Genomic DNA, 22,716 nt, shown 5'->3' with positions numbered 1-22,716 from the left:
ATTTCTCAATTGCAAAACGAAATGAAAGAACTGAAGGATATGTTAGCTCAGTTAGTGACCGCTTAAATGGGCAATGTAGCACCAGCAGGAGAAGAAAATCAGCAGTAACAACAGCAAAATATCATCGATTTGGATATCGACGAGGTCAACATCGACAGGAGTAGTCCAGCGACTACCAGCAACGTAAGGCAAGCGACAGTCAAGGAAATCGCCAACACCTGGCCAGAGTATGATCCCAGCGACGACAACGCTATTTCAGTTAACCAGTTCATCGATCGTGTCAACAAAGTGGTTGATGCGTATCAATGGGACGATAAGTTTCTATTGCTCGCCTTTTATACACGGCTCAAAGGTCCATCCAAGATGTGGCTAGATTCTTCACCAATTTTACACACGACATGGAAAAACTTCGCCTATGCAATACAGGACGAGTTCGGCGCAAACCCAGACGAAGCAGAAGTGCATTTCAGCATGGCCAATGCAACCAGTCGATCGAAGGAGTACTGTTTCAGGATGTCCGCCCTTGGGGTGCGGTACAAACTCAGCGAAGTAGCGATCATTAGATATGTTCGCTCAGGTCTAACGCATCGAGAACTGCAGAACAGTATTGCAGCAATTCATTTCTCAACAATGAAGCAACTTCGTGATGCAGCCGAGTCTTATTTTGTAAACAGAGGTCGATTGATTACGATTAAGAAAGAATTTCCACCAAAAACCAGCAGGTTTTATTTTATGCGTTTAGGAGACGCTAACCAAGACAAGCTGTTCACCAGGAAAATCTGCGTACACTCCCATGATTCCAGCGCCTTCATCGATACAGGTAGTCAAGCCAGTATCATCCGCAAATCAGTTGCACAGCAAGTCAACGCTGAGCGCTACAAGTGCTCTATGAAAATTAGAGGTATTTGTGGAGGTTCATGTATCCTCGCAGAAGCAATGATTGTGGACATGGACATAGACGGGAAAACGATCACAGCTAAAGTGTATGTAGCAGACGACGATCTATTACAGGAGGACTTTCTATTCGGACAGGACGTCATCATCAGCGCTCATCTCGAGCTGAATTTCGAGTCAGACGAGTCAAGGATCAAGAGATCAGTTCATCAGCCGACAGCAACGAAGACGAAAGTGAGCAAATGCGCAGCTTGCTAGATAAGTTTTCCGATATTTTCTCTACAGGATTACAAGGCATAGGGAAGACAAGCGTAGTCAAAGCAGACATCATCGTCGAGAGCACTCAGCTAGTAGCTCAAGCTCCATATCGAGTTTCTGAGCCAAAGAAGGAAATCGTCAGCTTATTAATCGACGAGCTTTTAAAACAGGACATCATCACAGCATTCACATCAGCGTACGCCAGCCCGTTGGTGCTCATCAAGAAGTTGAATGGTAGCGATCGTATGTGCGTCGACTATCGCCGCCTAAACAAGCTGATCAGAAAGGAAAACCTCCCAGTACCGAACAAAGAGGAGCGTTTGCAGGAGGCAAAAAGATTTAAATACTTTTCCTCCCTGGACCTCAATAGCGGATACTATCAGATAGAGATAGCCCCAGAGAGCAGGAAGCTTACTGCGTTTATCACCACAGATGGATTGTACGAATTCAAGCGACTTCCGTTCGGATTGAAGAACGCACCTGCTGTTTTCAATACACTCATGGCAAAATTACAGAAGAGAGTGCAGAAAGAAGACATGATACACTACATGGATGACATCCTCATCGGTAGCCAAACATTTGCTGAGATGTATGAGAAGCTTGAGAGGATCCTGAAAGTCTTAAAGGATTGCGGACTAACATTGAACCTAGATAAATGTGAGTTGTATAAGCAGTCAATCACATTCCTTAGTCACCAAGTACACGCAGAAGGAATCAGTCCTTGAGAAATAAAGACGAATGCCATTAGAATGTTTCCGAAGCCAGCCAATGACACCGACGTGAGAAAGTTTTTGGGTCTCACCGGTTATTTCCGCAAATTCGCTGCTGGATATGCCATCATATCAGCGCCACTGAGAATCCTATTGCGCAAGGATCAGCCATTCATTTGGGAACCGCAACAACAAGTTGCATTCGACGAATTGAAGAATTGCCTAATCTCGAATCCAGTTCTCACCAGTTACCGCCTTGATGCCGAGCATGAAGTACTCACAGATGCCAGTGTAATTGGTTTAGTCGGAGTGTTGCTACAACGTGAGGACGATCAGCTGAAACCAATCGCATACTATACCCGAGCTACATCCAAACCGGAGAAGAATTATCACATCTACGAACTTGAGGCTCTAGCTGTCGTGGAATCGTTTGAGCGATTCAAGTACTACATTTATGGTAAGAATATAAAAGTTATTACCGACTGTAATGCCCTGAAAACGTCGATGGAAAAGCGAGAGCTGATACCCCGGATCGCAAGATGGTGGTTGCGTATCCAAGAGTTTGACATTGACATCACTAAGTCGAGAGCCATTCGAGGATGCTCGTGAAATGGACACAGCATGATCGAATAGTAATCGATCGTGGTACAGCTTGTACGGCGAAAGACTTCACGAAGTACTTTAAAAAAACAATGTGAAACACATTTTAAATGCTGTAAGGACTTCCAGAGCTAATGGTCATGCAGAGAGAACAAACCGCATAATATTGTCAATCTTATTGCCTTCGAATGACAACGATAAGCGTTGGGATGACAACATCAGATCAATCCAGTGGAGCATCAATACCATGGTAAACAGTACTACTAATTGCTCCCCATTTCAGCTCTTGTACGGTTACGAGCCCCGAGATATCCTGAAGAACACCCTGACCAAACCAGGAACCAAAGATGCTAACAGATGCCGAATTGGAACAGGTAAGAGCAGATGCTGCGACTACCGTCAACGATCACCGAGCTGCTGCCAAGAGACTTTACGATGCCAAACATTCTAATCCAACTGTATACAGCCTTGGAGACCTTGGTCGAAAACGAGCCGTTCAGCACAGGAACATCACGCAAACTGGAGCCTCGCTACAAAGGGACTTTCATTATCAACAAGGTCCTGCCAAACGACAAATATCTAGTGGAAGATATCCCACTCGCCCAACGAACGCAGAGACACTATAAGTCTGTGTATTCGTCCGACAAAATGAAACCGTGGTGCAAGCTGCCACCAGATGAGGACGACCATTTTGAAGATGATCCACCCAATGAATCCTGCGAGGACGCAGAAATTTGTCAGGAGAGGCCGACTGTGAACAGCGCCTAATTTAGTATCTACCGAAATCCAAATGGTATGGAAAAACCCCTTCTTATGGTATTTTTACCGAATGGTATTTTTAGTATTAGCCAAGCACTCAGACGGAAAGCGTGCATAAAAATATAAGTCAACTTTTCTATGTATTATCACCTCAATCCTTATTATCCAGGGACCGAAACAGTTATAAGTTTTAATTAAAATCTTATTCACCACCTTTTATTTATAAGTAATGAACTTGCTGTACTTCTAATTTCTCTCTCTTGCTTGCTTTACATTGTAATTGTTCGTGCGTTAAGTTGTTGGTGCTTGCTCTTGCTTTTAATTTAATTCGCCATCTGGCGCTCTTATACTTTTCGTGTTTTGGCGGTTTTGGAATTTCATTCCAGTGCCAAATTTACTTAAGGTATTTTTCATATTTTCATATTTTTTATTTTATTCTCTTTAATTAAAATATTTTTCTTATAATAACTCTTATCTGTACAAAGAAAAATGTTACTCTTTCGACTACATCTAAAAACCCTTTTGTTTACTGTTGGCTCTGCGAAGCGATGATGCATTCAAAATGTGCAGGATTTACTGGCAGAGTTAAAGAGTTCATTGAATTGCGGACTGGTCTCATGTGGACATGAGAGTCCTGCAGGGAATTGGCTGTTAAGAAACTCTCAGTTGTTCCACATAGAAAGCAATTATTTGTTTCAAGATACCACATCTGATACCACATCTGAGGATGTTTTGGAATATATTCGAGAAAAATTCCCATCCGAGGATAACGCGGTTGAACAATTTCGATTTTCATACGCCCGTATGATATCTCTTTCAAAATTGTTGCTCTGCCTGATATGTTTAAAGTTCTGCTTTCTGAAAGCTCTTGGCTTTATGATGATTTGGTTATAAAAGAATTTGTTTCTAATAAACCGAGATAAACTAATAGGTAAATTTGAATTTTTCAAATGAACCGAAGCAGTTTTATAACTTTGCCAAAACTAAGCGTAAGCCATCGGCTTTGCCTTCATCGGCTCGTTTAAACTCAATGGAAGCATCAACAGATTCTGTAATTGCTAATTTATTTGCCGACTTTTTCCAAACTACTTAATCTCTTTCTCTCTTTTAACTGCCCTAATCTCTTAAATAGGTCAAATTGTATTTTTGCCCCTGTAAATACCGAAAGTTATCTCCTAAGAGATTTAACAAGAACAACGCCAACTTATTCTTCCGGTTCTGATGGACTTCCTGGGTGTGTGCTTAAGTTGTGTGCATCAACCATTTGTAAACCGATTCATAAACTTTTTCATTTGTCTATTTCATCATCAGTTTTTCCAAATATCTGGAAGGATTCTTTTATTATTCCACTTCACAAAAAGGGTGCGAGGGCGGATGCGCAGAATTATAGAGGTATTTCTAAATTTAATTCCAAAAGCAAAATTTATGTTCCTCGCTAATATCACCGTGTCAGCATGGTTTCGTTAAGCGAAGATCGACTACTATTAACCTACTTGAATTGTCATCTATTGTAATAAATGGATTTAACAACAAAACAGACTGACGTTATGTATACAGATTTCAGTAAAGCCTTTGAACACTCTCTTCATTTACTCAAACTAGATTTGCTTGGGTTTCCATGTAATCTATTAACTTGGACTTCAAGTTATTTGAATGGGAGGACTCAGAGGCTATATATTAAGAACGCTTTTCCTAAAATTATCGACGTGACATCTGGAGTGCCCCAGGGTAGTCATTTGGGCCCTTTGCTGTTTACTTTGTTTATTAAAGATCTTGCTGATGATGTTAAGCTTAGCTTGATATATAAATATATATAGTCTGGTTTCGGCTTACGATCAGCCATTGATCATTTTCAAGTATGGTGTGAGCATATCCTCTTTAATTTGAACTAGCTGAAATGTAACGTAATGACCTTTTATAGGGGTACTTCTACGTTTATAAGTTATTCGCTTCAGAACTCGCCACTTGACCGTATATATTCAGAAATGATTTAGGTGTTCTTCTAGACCCGAAGCTTAAATCTGCCACATAATGTCGACTGTCAACAAAGCTATGAGTGTTTTCTGGGTGTTATAAAGCGTTGGTCAAAAGAATTCGATGACCCTTATATAACCAAATTATCATCATGTACACTGCGCGTCACTAGATTATCGCCCCCCTTGGGGCTTTCGTTTGAAGTAAAATATTATCAAAACTATTAAAGATTGAACTGTACAAATATTTTCCAACATAATTCGATTAATTCTCTAAGGGCCGGTTTCTCGAGTCCCTGTCAAAGTCCCTTATAGCTATCTGTCCGAAAAACTTAAAGACCAGATAAACTGTTCGTAAAAGCAAATCCGTTTTCTCGACTGTGTTAATTTATCTGAACGAGAAACATATACAGACTGCTGTTAACGCACAGAATTGTGCTTTAAAGCGAAAAAAATGGCATGCTTCGATTATTTCATCAGCTGTTTGGGTATAATTTAAAGGCAAAGTCAGCTGTGATTTCGTTTCTTTTTCTTAGTTGGCTTTGGGAAATCAGCTGTCATTCTTTCGAGACGAAAACACTTAACTGGGACTCCGAGTCCCTGTCAAAGCAGGGACTTTATCGGTTCGAGAAATGTTAGCCGGCACTCGAGAAACCGACCCTAAGTAAAAACATATACTAGAACGCAGTTGGAATTTGTATAGATTTTTATTAAATTAAAAACTAAAGATACAGGTTTATGTGAAGGAAAAAACTTCGTTATCAGGATAGAGGCTACATTAACTTACCTTTTTTCAATGAATTTCTTAAAAAACATTATCTTTAACAATTTTATGATTAAGTTTAAGCATTTTTAGGAACAGTTTTTCAGTTTTTTAGATATTCCCACGTTATTGTTGACCAGCCCTGTTTTATACTGGACATTAAATCCTCCTTGGTAGCATATTGCTTGCCACCCTCGTACACCTTCCTAGCTAGCCATCCCCAGACATTTTCTATTATGTTTATGTCTGGGGAGTATGGGGCCACTCCAGGCCACTGTCATTTTCCTTTTAAATCCATAGTTTTACGGTCCTGGCTGTGTGGATTGGGGCATTGTCGTGCTGAAAATGCTCTTTGAGATTTCCAAAGTTTTTAGAACGTAATCGTAATTTTCCGCGTTCATTTTTGGGGCTAAAAACTGCAGTTCGCAGCTGTCATAATACGATAAGGCTCCCCATACCATTACTCCATCAACCCGGCTATGTAAGCGATCCAGATGATGCTCTTCCTTGCGTGAATCGTAGATAAAATAATTATATCCGTCAGGACCATCTAGGTTACATTTTTTTTCGTCTGAAAATACGACGTTATGCCCCTCGTTGGACCATTTAATATGCGCTCGAGCAACCTTTAGGCGGATTTCTCATCGCATTTGGTTGGGAGGTGGATTTTTTTTTGTTTTAGCCTCTTTACATGTTCAGCTTTCTTAATCACTCTTAAAACAGTCGATTTACTTGCCTTAAAACCAGTTTTTTGTATTATTTTGGCAGTCGAGAGGACACCTCTCGGATATAGCCCTGCGATCTGCTAAACTAATAACACTGTGATTAACTCCATTGTAATTTTTATACCCTTGCAGAGGGTATTATAATTTCAGTCAGATGTTTACAACGCAGTGAAGGAAACGTTTCCGAGTATATATAAAGTATATATATTCTTGATCAGCATCAATAGCCGAGTCCATCTAGCCATGCCCGTCTGTCCGTCTGTCAGTCTGTCCGTCTGTCCGTTTCTATAGCTGATTCTTCGTATTCATCGCTAGACAATTTGAAAGACGTCTTGGATGCTTCGGCGGATACTTTGCTTGATGTTGAGAAAGATTTTGCTTCTCAACATGAATTTGATAAGTTTAATGAGGGAATACACGGTGCAAGCACACCCGGACATTCCACTACTTCAACCCCACAATTCGTCAGTCAGGAAGTGGCGGACCAGTTGCGTTGCGAATCTGTCAAACGCATAAGAAAGCGAAGCGAGCTTGACCCTAACTATAGTAAGGATGCTTCGTCTGATTCCACGTTTGGACCAATTGTTAAGCGCTTTCGTAATATTCAACGCAAGGTTCACTTGGAAATATTTGGACCGGAGGACTCGGACTCTCCTGGTGAAAAATATTCAGGTCATGGAAACGGCTTTGCCCTCTTATCGGATGATGACATTGAAAACCCACTCCCTAATGATGGTATGGACAACCAGTCTCCTCCATCGGAGCCCTTAAGTTCCTGCCAGCCCCCTGTGACTAGTAAGAGTACAATAACTTCTAGCAATAGTGGTGGAATTTCCCAAAAGTCAAAGGGTATTTCTGGTACTCCTATTTCTTCGACTAAAGCACACAAATCTGAACCACGTCCGCCCGCCTTTGTGATAAAGGGTGTTACTGATGTCAAGCAACTTATGAATCTGATCAAGGCTGCCACAACCAATATAAGATTTAAGATCACTGGACCTGCTACAGTGAGGGTGTTTCCTTTGGATGGTGATACATACAAAATAGTTCAACATCTCTTGTGGAGTAATAATATTCCGTTTAATTCTTGGCAACTGAAAAGTGATCGATCTACATTCGTCTACGGATCCTGAAAATATTAAGGCTGATTTAGGCGCCGCTGGGCACGTTGTCCGCAATGTTTATAACTCCCCTGGTAAGAACAATGGTCACAGACCCAATATTTTCTTTGTTGAGCTAGAGTCATCGATAAATAATGTCAAAGTCTATGACATTAAATCATTAGCATATCAGTCAATTACTATCGTCCCTCCTGAACGCCGTGATGAAGTTGTAGGTGCTATAAGTGCCAGGATTTTGGACATTCAAAAACATACTGTTTCGTGCCCCCCAAATGTGCAAAATGTGGTGGTGAGCATGAATCTCGAAGCCCTGTTTCCCCTGTTACGTCTCAGGATCAATTTAAGTGCATTAATTGCGGTTCCAACCACAGTGCAGGCTACCACAAATGTCCAGCTTTTCTAGAAGCAATTGCTCGTCGCAAATCTGGAACAATCAAAAAACAACCAACAATTAAATTTGTTCCTGCCCCTCTTCCTGCCCAAAGTGCTTGGGGCCCAGCTTTACCTTCCCCGTCTACTGGATTTATCACTTCTAAGCCAATACAACGCGTTCCTGAGCCTCCTCCGCCTAGTGCTGGCTTTGAAATACTTATCTCCCGTATTGACCAGATGATGTCAATGATGATGAAAATGATGGAGCTTCTTATGAACCAGTTTACCGGCAGTTCGCCTTCTGATGCGTCTAAAATCAGGAGACATGTCTACTTTAGGCATTCGTTTCTCATTTTGGTACGCCAATGGTGTCACTGGCAAAAGTCTCGAGTTAGAGCACTATCTTAGCGCTAATTCAATTGATGTGATGCTAATTAACGAAACGCATTTTAACAGCCGCTCACATTTCAAAATTTTTGGATATGATTTATTGACGGCTAATCATCCCTCTGACCGTATTCGAGGAGGTGCTGCTATTTTAATACGCTCTCACTTGCAGTACTCCCCTTACAGTACAAGTCTACTGTAAAATGTCAAACTGCTGCAATTACCTTAAGCACGGACTTGGGAGACATCGTGATTGCTTCTATTTACTGCCCCCTCCTTTTTATGGACTGCTCAAGATTTTGGACAACTTTTTAGCGAATTTTCAAACCGTTTTATTATAGCTGGTGACTGGAACGCTCACAATCAATTTTAGGGTTGTATCCGCTCTTCACCAAGAGGTGTTCAGCTTTTAGATCATATTACGTCTTTAAGTCTGCAAGTCTTAGCTACAGGAGGACCAACTCACTTTCCTTCTGATGCTAGGCGAAATCCAACGGAAATCGATTTTGCTATTTACAAGGGTATCTCGTCCAACTTTCTGACTGTACATGAATCTCATTAACTTAGCTCTGATCATATTCCGCTTGAAATACTTCTATGCAGTACTACTTCACCCCGACTTACAACATCAAGGCTGCTGTCTCGTCGGGCTAAAATTTGACGTTTTAAGGATTACCTTACAATCCTTATTGAGAATGATGAATCTGCTGATCTGAACTATCCTCTGGATATTGATACAGCTGTTAGTGACCTGACCCTAAAGATTCAATCTACCACATCCACTGCTATCGGTAATAGCTCTGCTGTTCCTTTTAAACATCAGAGTAACGACGCTGGTTAGGCAGAAGAGATCACTCCGGCGACGCTGGATGCAAACGCGTCATCCGCAAGACTTAGCAATATTGAAAAGAGCTGATACTTTATTAAGAAAAGCACTTTATGATGCTAAGTCCGAATTCTTCGCCCGGAAACTTAGTGCTATCGATCCGGATGCTGATCGAGGCTTCGAACTGTGGAAATGCACTCGCGGGCTTAAACGGCAATAAAGATGATGAAATAGCTAAGGAGTTCGCTGATTCTTTGGAAGAAAGATTTAAGCCTTTTGATTTGGTCACAGATGAAGAGGCTGCTGTTACGAAGCTTTTGATGACGTTCCCTCTGGTCCAGCATCTCAAATTTCACCTATTGATGCAGAAGAAGTTAAAGACCAATGTTTTACCTATGCGGATGACACAGCATTTCTGGCGACAAGTGCTCTGCGAAGGGAGGCGACAGATATGGTGCAGGACATGCTAAATGAGTTTGAGGCCTGGGCGTCGAGGTGGAACATCGCAGTTAATCCTGCCAAATCTCAGCATGCAACCTTTTCATTGAACAGGCTGAATACTTATCGCCTAACCTTAGACGGGACTCCAATAAAGCACTCGGACACGGTTAAGTACCTTGGACTTACTCTGGACAGGCGACTTACCTGGAAGCAGCACATTGTGGCAACCTGTGCTTCAGTAAGGCAAAAAGCGGGGAAAATAAGATGGCTTCTTCGACCGGGCAGTGGATGGTCGATCACGGCGAAAACCCGGCTCTTCAAAGCAACCTTGATGCCTAGTCTACATGGGGTATACACTTCTGGGGCACTGCCTGTAACACTTCTATAAAAAGAATTGAATGCTGCCAATCCAAAATTTTAAGACATATAATAAACGCCCCATACTATACAAGAAACAGTACTATTTTTCGAGATCTCAAAATTAATCCTGTTTGTAAATCTATCACCAATAGGGCCATTCAATACAGATCAAGACTCGTCTCCCACACAAACAGACTTGCTTTCAGACTTTCCAGACCTATGAACAGAAGAAGACTAAAGAGATTGCACCCATCAGACAATTGGATACTTGGACGGCACGCTTCTGGAAGACTCATTCCAGACTTAGACACATAGTCTGCAACACTGTTAAATTTTTTTAATAACTCTTTTTTTTTTTATTCACTACTTTTGTTATTTTTACCATGGGTGAAAGTGAATTGAGTTCCACATAACACCCTCCAATAAACTTTTTTTGTTGAGCATATCGACAAAAAAAAAAAGCCATGTCAGTCTGTCAGTCTGTCAGTCTGTCAGTCTGTCAGTCTGTCAGTCTGTCAGTCTGTCAGTCTGTCAGTCTGTCAGTCTGTCAGTCTGTCAGTCTGTCAGTCTGTCAGTCTGTCAGTCTGTCAGTCTGTCAGTCTGTCAGTCTGTCAGTCTGTCAGTCTGTCAGTCTGTCAGTCTGTCAGTCTGTCAGTCTGTCAGTCTGTCAGTCTGTCAGTCTGTCAGTCTGTCAGTCTGTCAGTCTGTCAGTCTGTCAGTCTGTCAGTCTGTCAGTCTGTCAGTCTGTCAGTCTGTCAGTCTGTCAGTCTGTCAGTCTGTCAGTCTGTCAGTCTGTCAGTCTGTCAGTCTGTCAGTCTGTCAGTCTGTCAGTCTGTCAGTCTGTCAGTCTGTCAGTCTGTCAGTCTGTCAGTCTGTCAGTCTGTCAGTCTGTCAGTCTGTCAGTCTGTCAGTCTGTCAGTCTGTCAGTCTGTCAGTCTGTCAGTCTGTCAGTCTGTCAGTCTGTCAGTCTGTCAGTCTGTCAGTCTGTCAGTCTGTCAGTCTGTCAGTCTGTCAGTCTGTCAGTCTGTCAGTCTGTCAGTCTGTCAGTCTGTCAGTCTGTCAGTCTGTCAGTCTGTCAGTCTGTCAGTCTGTCAGTCTGTCAGTCTGTCAGTCTGTCAGTCTGTCAGTCTGTCAGTCTGTCAGTCTGTCAGTCTGTCAGTCTGTCAGTCTGTCAGTCTGTCAGTCTGTCAGTCTGTCAGTCTGTCAGTCTGTCAGTCTGTCAGTCTGTCAGTCTGTCAGTCTGTCAGTCTGTCAGTCTGTCAGTCTGTCAGTCTGTCAGTCTGTCAGTCTGTCAGTCTGTCAGTCTGTCAGTCTGTCAGTCTGTCAGTCTGTCAGTCTGTCAGTCTGTCAGTCTGTCAGTCTGTCAGTCTGTCAGTCTGTCAGTCTGTCAGTCTGTCAGTCTGTCAGTCTGTCAGTCTGTCAGCCTGTCAGTCTGTCAGTCTGTCAGTCTGTCAGTCTGTCCGTTTCTATGCGAACTAGTCTCTCAGTTTTAAAGCTATCGCGATGAAGCTTTCCCAAAAGTCTTTATTCTATTGCAGGTAGTACATATGTCGGAACGAGCCGGATCGGACCACCATATCTTATAGCTTCCATAGGAATAATGAAAAAAAAATAGAAAAAACATTGTAGAAAGTAAGCATTTAAATTTTTTACATTGTAAAAACAACATTTTAAGTAGGCAAGCCTGAAAGGGTGTATAAACTTCGGCTGTGCGAAGTTAACTTCCTTTATTGTTTTTTTATAGGTTTTCTTATTTTGAATGGTTTTGCGATGTCTTGTCTTGTCAAATTTAAAAAAATATTTAATTTAACAGCCAAATAAAAATGGTTTCTGTGCTCAGCACATTAAGAAAGATATTTAAATTTATATTTGGAGGGAGCTAATCTGATGACGCAGACGTGCAGACTTTTTCGGCGAAAATAGAACAAGGTACATTAAAAATGTAATATCACATGCTTAATTTTACTCTCAATGAGAGAGATACCGTTTATTTACATATAGCGAAAAAAATTACAAATTTAAGAGCACTACAAAAAAAAAGAAGAGAATTAAAAGAGAAGAGTAACAAGGGGCGATAACCCGGTGATACGCAGTGCATATAACAACAAGAAAGGAAGCTACCTTCGGCCAGCCGAAGCTTATATACCCTTGCAGATAAAGTAAATACCTATAGTTTAATGCTAAATCGGTGTAGTTCCAGGGATTCCAGATTCAGCGGATTTATTTAAATTTTGTTTTTAAGTTGTCAAAAATCAAAACGCCTACCTCCTACAAAGTTACAATGAATTTTCTTACATTTGTTTGAATATTCCTATGGGAGCCTTAAGATATAGATACGGTCTCGCTCCGACATATGTACTACCTGCAATAGAAAGAAGACTTTCGGGAAAGTTTAATCGCGATAGCTTTAAAACTGTGAGACTAGTTCGCATAGAAACGGACAGACGGACATGACTAGATAGACTCGGCTATTGGTGCTGATCAAGAATATATGTGGTCGGAAACGTCTCCTTCACTGCGTTGCAAACATCTGACTGAAATTATAATACCCTCTGCAAGGGTATGAAAATACTACCTTGTACTATACTTAATGAGCTAGGGCATTACCAAATATGCGAAGTAAGAAAGATTCTGAAGAAAGTAAATATGCCACAACTGCTTGGAATATGGCCACGTTCAAAGAATATGTAAATCTGACAAAATCTGCGACAACTGCGGAGGAATGTATCACCTCGACCCTATCAACTATGAAAAATGCACACGGCCTCCAAAAGGTAACAAAGAACAATCCCAAGACCCACACAACTCTGTCAGTAGAAGACGCCTCGAGCGACTCTGCCTTACTTAACTAGTAAAATGCTAAAAGTATTGCAATGGAATATTGAAGAATATAAAAATAATTTCCTAGAATTACAAATACTTATTAAGAAATTTGGCCCACAGTTTACAAGAAACCTACATGTCCAACACCATATCCAATCAAGTTAATCCATTAACTTTTGTACACACAAAAAAATTTGCTTGGTAAAATTGACCAACAAAGTTAGTTACGTAACTTTTAAAATAGTTACGTGTATTTCGTTTTTGCTTTGGGTTTGTGTCTTTGCTAATGGTGTGTATTTTGTTGTTGTGAAATGACAATTTACTTAGTAGAATTTACAATTTTGCTGGTTGGGACCTGTTTGACAATTATTACAGTTGATTTTACCAAGTTTTTTTTTTGTGTGTATATACTGCAGCCAATTTGATAAATTCTAAAACTGAACTTACAATAATATCCACCTACATCTCTCGCACCAAACAATTTTGCATAACCTCACCCGAATAGATCATCCAACTATCCCAATCATAACACTTTCACACATATTGACCTCTCTCTCGCTACGGCTGACATATCCCCAGAAATTGCATGGAAAGTGATAATAAATGTGGGGTTTTGATTAAAGTTTAATAGAATATTTAATTAAAGTTTAAAGTTTAAAAGATTACAACGTCTTTGAATAGCAATGTCTAGAGGTTTTTTTGATAAGTTTATGATTCGCGAACGTCGTCTCTCCCGTCTTGATTCGTCGTCTTCGGCTTCCTTCATTAAACTCAACGGCTCGACCCTTGCCGCTTAATCTCGTCGTTTCGCATTTTCCCACTTCTCTTCGTCTCTTATTCGCACTCGTCATTTTCGCAATCCTCTTTTGGTTTTTCCGTTGCTGATCATTATGTCGTTACTTTTAAGTTTAAATTGTTCGTTACAATTCAAATGATTTTTATTCGACGTTACTTTTTAAATGGAACTTATTGTTGCTTCTTAAATGAAAAGTGTACAGCAAACACACAATTCCCACATTCGGCCATCCTGCGTAGTATTCGCCTCGAATGCTTAGTTATCAGATTCGTAAGAAATGGTTGATATGTTGTTGTTGGTAGGCCAAGGCTTCATATACTCGGCACAACTTGAAGATTTACCAGGACCGTAGGAGTTTCCCAGCTTCTGAACGTAATACGAGTTGTTGGATTTAACCTTCGTTACCTAATGGACCTTAAAACTTTGGTTTTAGTTTAAGGCCAGCACCGAATTGCGTTCATTTAATGGCAAATAAGTCGCCCTGCTTGTACTCGTTTGCTTTTTTGCGTCGTAGGTTGTACGATTTTTTGTTCTCGTTTTGTAGTTTTTATATTTGTAGCTTGGACTTTTCTCGGAGATCGTCGCGGCCATCTTTAAAAGCGTCCATTGTTTCCTTTTTGAGCAAGTCCTGTAGCTGGTGATCTTCCTTGGTGCGCATTTTTACTCCAATCATAAGTTCAAAAGGTGTGGAATCGATACTTCTGGTGTACGTTGAATTTATGGCCTGCTGCACTCTGTTGACATGTTGGTACCATTTTGTCGGGTTGTCCACGCTAAGCTTGGAAAGAACTGATATGATGATAGCGTTCAGTCTTTCAATTTGACCGTTGACTCTCGGTAATCCTGTGGTTGTTTTAATAGGCGTTATATTTTCCTCTTCGCAGTATTTTAGGAACTCCTGGGACGTAAAGGCTGCACCTCTATCCGAAATGATGAGAGAGGGGTTGCGCTTGCTGTCGTAGTTTAACAATGACGTCATTTGTTGAGGTTGACTTGGTTGGATATAGCCAACAGAATTTTGTAAATGAGTCAATAACGGCAAAAATATGTTTATAGTCCTTACTAGTTGAATCAAGGGGTCCAAGAAAGTCTACATGGAAAGTGTGAAGCAGAGCTTCGTTTTTGCTTAACGGATGCAGAAATCCTTCTTGCTTTCCCCGCTTGCGGTTTGTGAGAATACAAGGAATACAACAGTTTATGTACTTCTCAATCTTAGACTCGATGTTTGGAATAAAATAGTCTTTGCAAATAAGATCTTTAGTTTTCTTAACTGCAAAATGACCTCTGTCATGAGCACGGCTTATTATTTGGCGCTGCATGTCCTTTGGGACAACGATCAGTTCGATGTCATTGACGAGCTTGTAGATAATTCCAGACCAGATAAAGTAATTATCATGCGATATTGCACCGTTGCACACTGGGCCAGCCGATCAGATTTTTGGTCAAAAATACGTTTTTGATGGAAATGAAAAAAATTTAGAAGTCAAAGATGCTGATGTTGCTGTTCGACTTCTTTCTGAAACTTGCAGAAGGGATTATTTTCAACAAGTAAAAAATATAATATAGCTCGTATGTCTTACTTGTTTGCTAAAATAAATGTAATTGTTAATTTTTACGCTTTTTTTCAGCAAATGAGTACTTTGCTTTTCGAGTGCCTTCGAGTGCCATCCTTAAATTAGTTCATTCTTTCAAAAAAAAATTCGTTGATCAATTTACTAAAAGCGTAGCCCACCGACTCGATGCGGTTTTGCCTTAGTTTTCGGTAATTTAAGTTTTAATTGAAGGCTTAACTCGAAGTCGAGCTATTTTGATGAGCTTAGCTAAGAGAGCCCTAAAGTATGCCATACTTTATTTCTTCAGGTTTTGGTGAACATTTTGCGCTGAAAAATTTGATTTTAGTGTGACAAACATCTAAAATCTACTTTTTACGTACACTAATCGATTATGGTATTTTCCAAACCTATATCTATCTATTTAATCAGGACTATGCAAATAAAAATGTAGCATACTTTTGTGATGACTTCAGAATATGTCAAATTAACATTAAACAAATCAAAAAACAATATTTTTAAACAATTTTTTTTACATAATTTGATTATATAAAACTTAAAAGGTAACAAGAACAAAAAAATAGAAATTTTTTTTAAATCGATTGTTTGATAAACGTTGATGTGGGAGCCTCCGAAAGTTGCACTTTTTAACGGTTCATAAATCTTAAATGACATAATATTTTTTAGTGATGTTAATTTTTTTTAGTTTGTTTTATCTCATACTTTATTGTTTTCGAAAATGGAAGAAGTGCGTCTTCTAGTTATTTTTTTAAAAATAAAAAACCGAAAAGTACGTAAAATTTTCCGACTTTGGTCTGGATTATCTATATCATATAAAATTTCAAGAAATTTTACTTTTAGTTCGTTGGAAAGTTCAATCTTTTAAGAAAAAAACGCAAAAAACTGCATCCTTCTAACTGTCCTAGGAAAGAAATTACAGATTTTTGGCCAAAAAATTAACTTTCTGGCCCAGTGTGCGTTGTCTAGAATTTGTTTTACGGCTTTTAGGTGTTCGTCTTGGCCTTGTGCTGTTTTAATGGAAAGAGTGATACTGTCCTCTGTTATGGTCATAACTGGATGGCGACTTAGCGCATCCACGTGCCTCATTTGCACACCTGGACGGTGAAAAACTCTACAATTGTACTCTGCAAGTGCCATAACCCAGCGATTGATCCTTTTATTCAAGTCCTTCTTTTGCATCGTTTTGTTGAATGCGTCGCAGTCTGTGAAAATTTTGAAGAACCTGCCCAAGAGATAGACTCGGAACTTAGAGACAGCTTCTACAACGGCAAGGACTTCCAGTTCATAGCTAGGATATTCTTTTGAGCCGGTGTCGTCTTCCTGCTCATATAGTAAACGGGATGCAGATGGCCATCTTCCGGAGATTTCTGCATCAGGACTGCGCCAAATCCATCGAAGGGATGATTATGTCGTCGATATATGGCAAGGCGATGCCTCTCTGAGTTAGTGGTCGAAAAATGGCATTGATATGGCGCTGAAAAACTCCGGGCGAGTTTGACATTCCAAACGGGACCTTCCTGAACTGATATTGGCCGCTCTGCGTCACAAAAGAGGTGTACTTGCGACTCGACTCAGCAACTGCCACGTGAAAGAATCCATTTTTCAGGTCTATGGTGCTGGATATGTTTGCGTTTTGGAGTCGATCTAATTGTTCGTCGATGAGAGATAATGGAAAGTGGTCCTTGATAATTACCTTATTTATGCGTCTGTAATCGACACAAAGTCGAGGAGAACCATCACTCTTTTTGACAAGAACAACAGGACTCGTAAACTCGGAATTAGATTCCTCGATTATCTCGGCTTTCAGCCACTCGTCGATTTGCTCTTCAACCACACGCGATTCAGCAAACGGTAATCGACGCGGTCGCGAAAATATTGGGCTTTCGTCAGCCAGAACGATCCGCATTTCTACGCCAGTTGTCTTTGTTTTCTTTGGCTCGTAGTTTGATATTAGCTCACGAACTTCCGTTTGTGCACCCACACTGACCGCGTTGTTTATATTTAGTTCAGTTTCGGAAACCACATCGATTTTTAATAAGTTCATTTCCGAATCTTCGTTGTTGGATTGCACTTTTCGAACACTTAAACCATTGCGAAATGGCACAGCTTTCGAGTTTTGGCTTGTTCAGTTCGACATACAAGTTTTCGCGTATTATGTTAAACTTGCTGCCCGTATCAAATAAAGCTACACACTTTTTGCCATCGAATGCCACTTCTAGTGATGTCGTTCTTCGGTTGGACACGATTCATATTGGATCTATTTTCAGCTGGCTTTTCTTTTTTCGCGCAATTTTTCGAAATATGGCCGAACTCGTTGCATTGGAAGCTCTTAGGGCCTTTCTTTTTGTTGTTGCAGTCGTTGGATACGTGACCCTTTTCTCCACAATTATAACAAACGCACTTTTTTTTGTAGCTTTTTACCGAACCGCTTTGGTTTTTCATTGAGCTGGCTGACTTCGATTTGTGCTTATCACTTTCGGTTTGGTCGTCCTTGAGTTTATTTTTGAATTCACTTAAATTTCTTGCGCCGTACAAAATTGATTTGTTTACCGATAGTTCGTCGATCCCGTCAATAACGTACTGCATAAGCGCTTCTATTTCGACACTCCCACGCGAGGCGATGTCCTTCATGCGGTAGAAGTATTCGTACCCGGTTTCGTCTTTGCGGCGTTTGGTTTCATCTAACTGCTTGTGCACTTGCTTAGAGCTTACATTAGAACGAAATTCATCAAGCAATGCATTTTTAAGCGATTCCCATGAGTTTAAACCAAGTTCGTTGCTGACAAAAAGTTTGGCTATACCTTTTAGCGATTTTTTCGCGAACACTAGTTTTTGCAAGTCGCTCCAGCACATTAGAGATGCCGTTTCGTCGAATTCGCGCAACCAAGTCTCCACTGGTAGAACATCGCTACTATCGAAAATACGAACCGACTCTTCAACATCGCGAAAACTCAAAGCAAAAAGTGGAGAGTTTTTGCTCTCTCTGTTCTCCGAACCACGCACTACGCCATTTGCCTGATTTTCGCGCCCGTTCTTAGAATTGGCGGCCTTTTTCGCATTCCGTTGCGCACTCGTTTCGTTGTCGTTTTGCATTATGCTTTGGGCACTGTTGAAAACTTGAGAATTGCAAAGATTATTGCTTTCAGGATTTTCTTCATCTACTGCGTCCTCGTCATCCTCTTCCTTACTTTCTTCGTCATTAGTGGCTTCTAGCAAACTTTAACTTTGCAGGTTGTTGAAAATGTGTGAGAAAATATCGTCCACTTCATTATGTCGTTACTTTTAAGTTTAAATTGTTCGTTACAATTCAAATGAGTTTTAATCGTCGTTACTTTTTAAATGGAACTTGTTGTTGCTTCTTAAATGAAAAGTGTACAGCAAACACACAATTCCCACATAAATAATAATAAAATTACGCATCTTAGTGCCCTATCACAAGCCTGAAACAGCAATGTAAGCAAAGAAGCTTTTCTCATTAAAAAAACACTCGTCCAATCTGCCCATACATCTATCCCTCAAAATAAAGGGTGTTTTTTTTTAGAGGTATAGAACTTTAGGTTGGCATTACTGTTCAAGATGGCGACCGATTTAACAGCTGCCAAGTGATTTATTCTCAGTATGGTTTGGCAATTCATCATGAATAGACTCACGCCTGAACAACGCTTGCAAATAGTGTAATTTTATTTCGAAAGTTATGGTTCAGTGCGGAATACGTATAGCGCACTACGTCCATTTTATCTTCGACAAAATCGTCCATCAGAGCAGTTAATTCGATTAACCATGGAACTTTTTCGCACCACGTTTACTCTTATTGATAACTCGCATCCCCAGAGACGCCGTACAGAAGAAGCTATTACTACTGTAGAGCGGAAGATCCGAATGAGCCCATCCGCCATCGAACACAGGAATAGAGCCATGATTACTAACTTTTCCATTCCTGAATTGAACAGCCATGATGTCCAGGAGCTCTGGTTCCAACAAGACGGCGCAGCATTTCACACAGCTTGTGCCACAATCCATTTATTGAAAGACACGTTTGGTGACCGCCTAATTTCACGTTTTGGACCTGTATATTGGCCTCTAAGATCTTGTGAGTAAACACCGCTAGACTACTTTCTGTGGGTCTATGTGAAGTCATTGGTCTATGCGGATAAGCCACAAACGCTTGACCATTTGGAAGACAACATTCGCCGTGTTTTTGCCGATATACGGCCGCAAATGTTGGGAAAAGTCATCGAAAATTGGACGTCCAGATTGGACTACATCCGAACCAGCCGTGGCGGTCATATGCTCATATACTTTGCTTGGAGGAACCAGGAACTTGCAATCCTAAAAAATACAAAAAACAACAAATGGAAAATACTTAAATGGAACATAAACACTAAAACATCTTTGACGCTTTATATAGAAGAGCAATTAAAGTAGCAGCCTTGCACAACTTTACCGTGCTGCTCAAGATCATATGGGACGAAAGATCCCTTGTAGAGCATTTACCGTCGCTCACACACTGCCAAGTAAATTGATATATTGCTGCACCATGTCAAGACATCCAACTACACGGATTTGCCGACGCATCCTCGCACGCTTATGGTGCGGTAGTCTGCATTCGGGTCGCATAAGGGTAACTAGCTATTGTTATCGCTTTATTCATCGTCTTTGTTTGCGTCACAGGACTGTTTCTGAGTCTCTCACATAAACGGAACTGCAGGCAACACGAGACCTACAAGGACGGACAAAAATTTTGGAAGCGTTGGCATGTGGAAAACTTTACTTCACTGCACGAGCGCACAAAATAGCAAATGGAAAGAGACAATATAAAAATAGTCACACTAGTAGTAAATAAGGAAATCTACCTCCATCAAATTGGATCCTAGGACGGAGCCAGGAGCTACGCGCCGGACAAGAAGACAAGGTCCGAGTTGTTACCGTGTGAGGAATACCTCACATTTTTATAGAAATAAGTGTAGATAAGTAGATAAGTAAATAAGGATAGTATAAGAGACAACGCAAAGACCCACGGAGGGCACTAACACCTAGGGAAAAACCACACGCACACCGCGCGGGAGAGGAAAGGAGAGAAGAAAACGCCGCCGCAGCACAGTGGGCGATTTGGTCTCGCTAGCGGCATTAAATTAATAACTTCGAAAATAGATGTCTTCAATCGGTTTTTTTCCACTGATCAGAAAAAAATCATAGAATTTTAAAAGTAAAAAAAATTTTTTTTTAATTTAAAAAAACAACAATTTTTTAGAAATACATTTTTTTTTACTTTTAATTTTTTTTTATTTTAATTAATATATTTCATAAATAAACTTTATACAAAAAAGGCTAGAATGTTATTCGGAATCATCGGAATCTGAGAGAGGCATATCCAGATGCGTTATTAGAAGCAAACTCTTAACATCATCGTCCATAATAATTGTTTCTGTAGACGTAATTGCAGACCCATTTGACAATGAAGTTATCAAAGGGTCGGAAGAAACTAATAGGGCATTTATCACATCTTCCATGGTATTTTTTCTGCAATTTTTTCTTGTATTGCTCTCGCGTACGTTTCGGAAGTCCTTGTTCCTGGCTTCAAGAGCTTCCTCGGACATCATACCAATTGGAAGGCAAATATGGCTTATAATGTCTGCTCCATGAATTCAAATTCTGTGAACAGACGATGGCATATAAAACCAGGGATATGAATTCACAGACAATTTAGCTGTTTCCAATGCGTAAGACCGGAATGCCTCCGAATTTATTTCGTAGCAACATGCCAGTGCTTGTAAGACTACGCTGAATCGATGTATTAAATTATAGCCTACTCCTGTTATACGAGCAGCCAAATTTGGTTGTTCGAAAAACCTCCTTGCAGTGTTTCCGTTGTTCGTACTGCCAGCAGTAGCAATTGGTATATCTACCAGCAAATGCATTTCTTCCCTCAGCTTCTGCTGAATACTTTTTTTATTTTCTTCAACAACAACCTTGTCAACACCTCGAGCTTGCCACTTTTGTATAGGAATTCTATATGCAATGTGCAAAACACACTCGAAAAACCTAATCCAGGCGTGAAGACTTGATAAGCCATATTCAAAGAGCTTTTCATTAATAGACAAGCTCTTCACCAAATTCAGATCGTTCATATTCCTTGGAGTTGCGTTACAGATTCCGCAAGTTTGCGAAGAAGATTCCGACATGACACTGAACGTTTTGCCATCAAGCATGGTCATATGAAATTGGGTATAAATTCTAAAGCCACTCACTAATGTTGGTAAAATATTTGATATTTGGCTTTTAATATTTTCACTTTCTCTGCGAATTAAGTCTGCCGATTCTTTCTCGCAAAGTATCTTAATGGGTCGACAATATCGAGAAGAAGAAGGTCTATTGTTTTTCCATAAAACTATTGGTCCGTTCTGCACTGTTAATGGCACCATACAAATTGAAAATAAATATTGATCTATCATGTTTCCATCAAAATCATCAAATTTTTGCCTGTACGTTGAATGGCCGCTGCTGCCATCACAGCCCCATTTGTATGTAGCAGTTAATTGGGTGTTATTATTGTTTTCAATATGGGTTGGAAAACTTTCTGGGTGTGCTTCAATAATCCTAGCAATCGTATGGTCCACTAAGCTTTGTTATGCTACTTCAGCGAAATGATCTGTGACCGTGATGACACTGGGATAGCATTTTTTTTTCGCACAACGCAGTTTATCGTAGCATGGATATATATCAGCGTTTTGTCCTTTGGCGGCTCTCTTTGACAAATTCCATGTGTACTTGGTATGTCCAACATCTACAAATAGGGCCAGTGCTTTTTCATCAGAAAATTTTGACGGTAGAGGCTGTGGGGTAGTCATCGTTTTTGTTATATTACCGCAAAACTCTTCGTCGGCGTCGTTTATCATTGAGACCAACTGTGAAGCACTGCGTTTTCCAGCTTTATACAAGCTGCAGCTTGCAGCTATCAACAATGCATCTGATGGGACATCTTCAGTTAGGTCTGACAATTTGTTCACTTGCGTTTTTTTGCAACAATCCGAAAAAACTTTTTGTGGACGTCCAACATTTTTTGAAGATGAGATTGTCATTAATACCAGCGGCGTATCTAGCCATTCCTCGTTTTTGGTCTCGAAAAAATCCTTATTTCTTCCACATTCTTTCCACTTTACTATCAGCCTACTAGTAAAATTTCGCAACTTTTTGCCAATCTCGCACTGCTCCTCCAAAGTATATGTAATGTTTTTTACAACAGTATTAAATACAAAGTTTTCCATGGCAACAAACTTCTTGGTTGGGATTACTTCTGAGTGCCATACTAAAAAAAGATCCCTTTTTGCTACTGACAT

The sequence above is a fragment of the Drosophila takahashii genome, chromosome 3L, assembly GCF_030179915.1.
Source record: "Drosophila takahashii strain IR98-3 E-12201 chromosome 3L, DtakHiC1v2, whole genome shotgun sequence".
In the NCBI taxonomy this organism is placed as follows: Eukaryota; Metazoa; Arthropoda; class Insecta; order Diptera; family Drosophilidae; genus Drosophila; species Drosophila takahashii.
Note: the sequence above shows the minus strand (reverse complement) of the source record.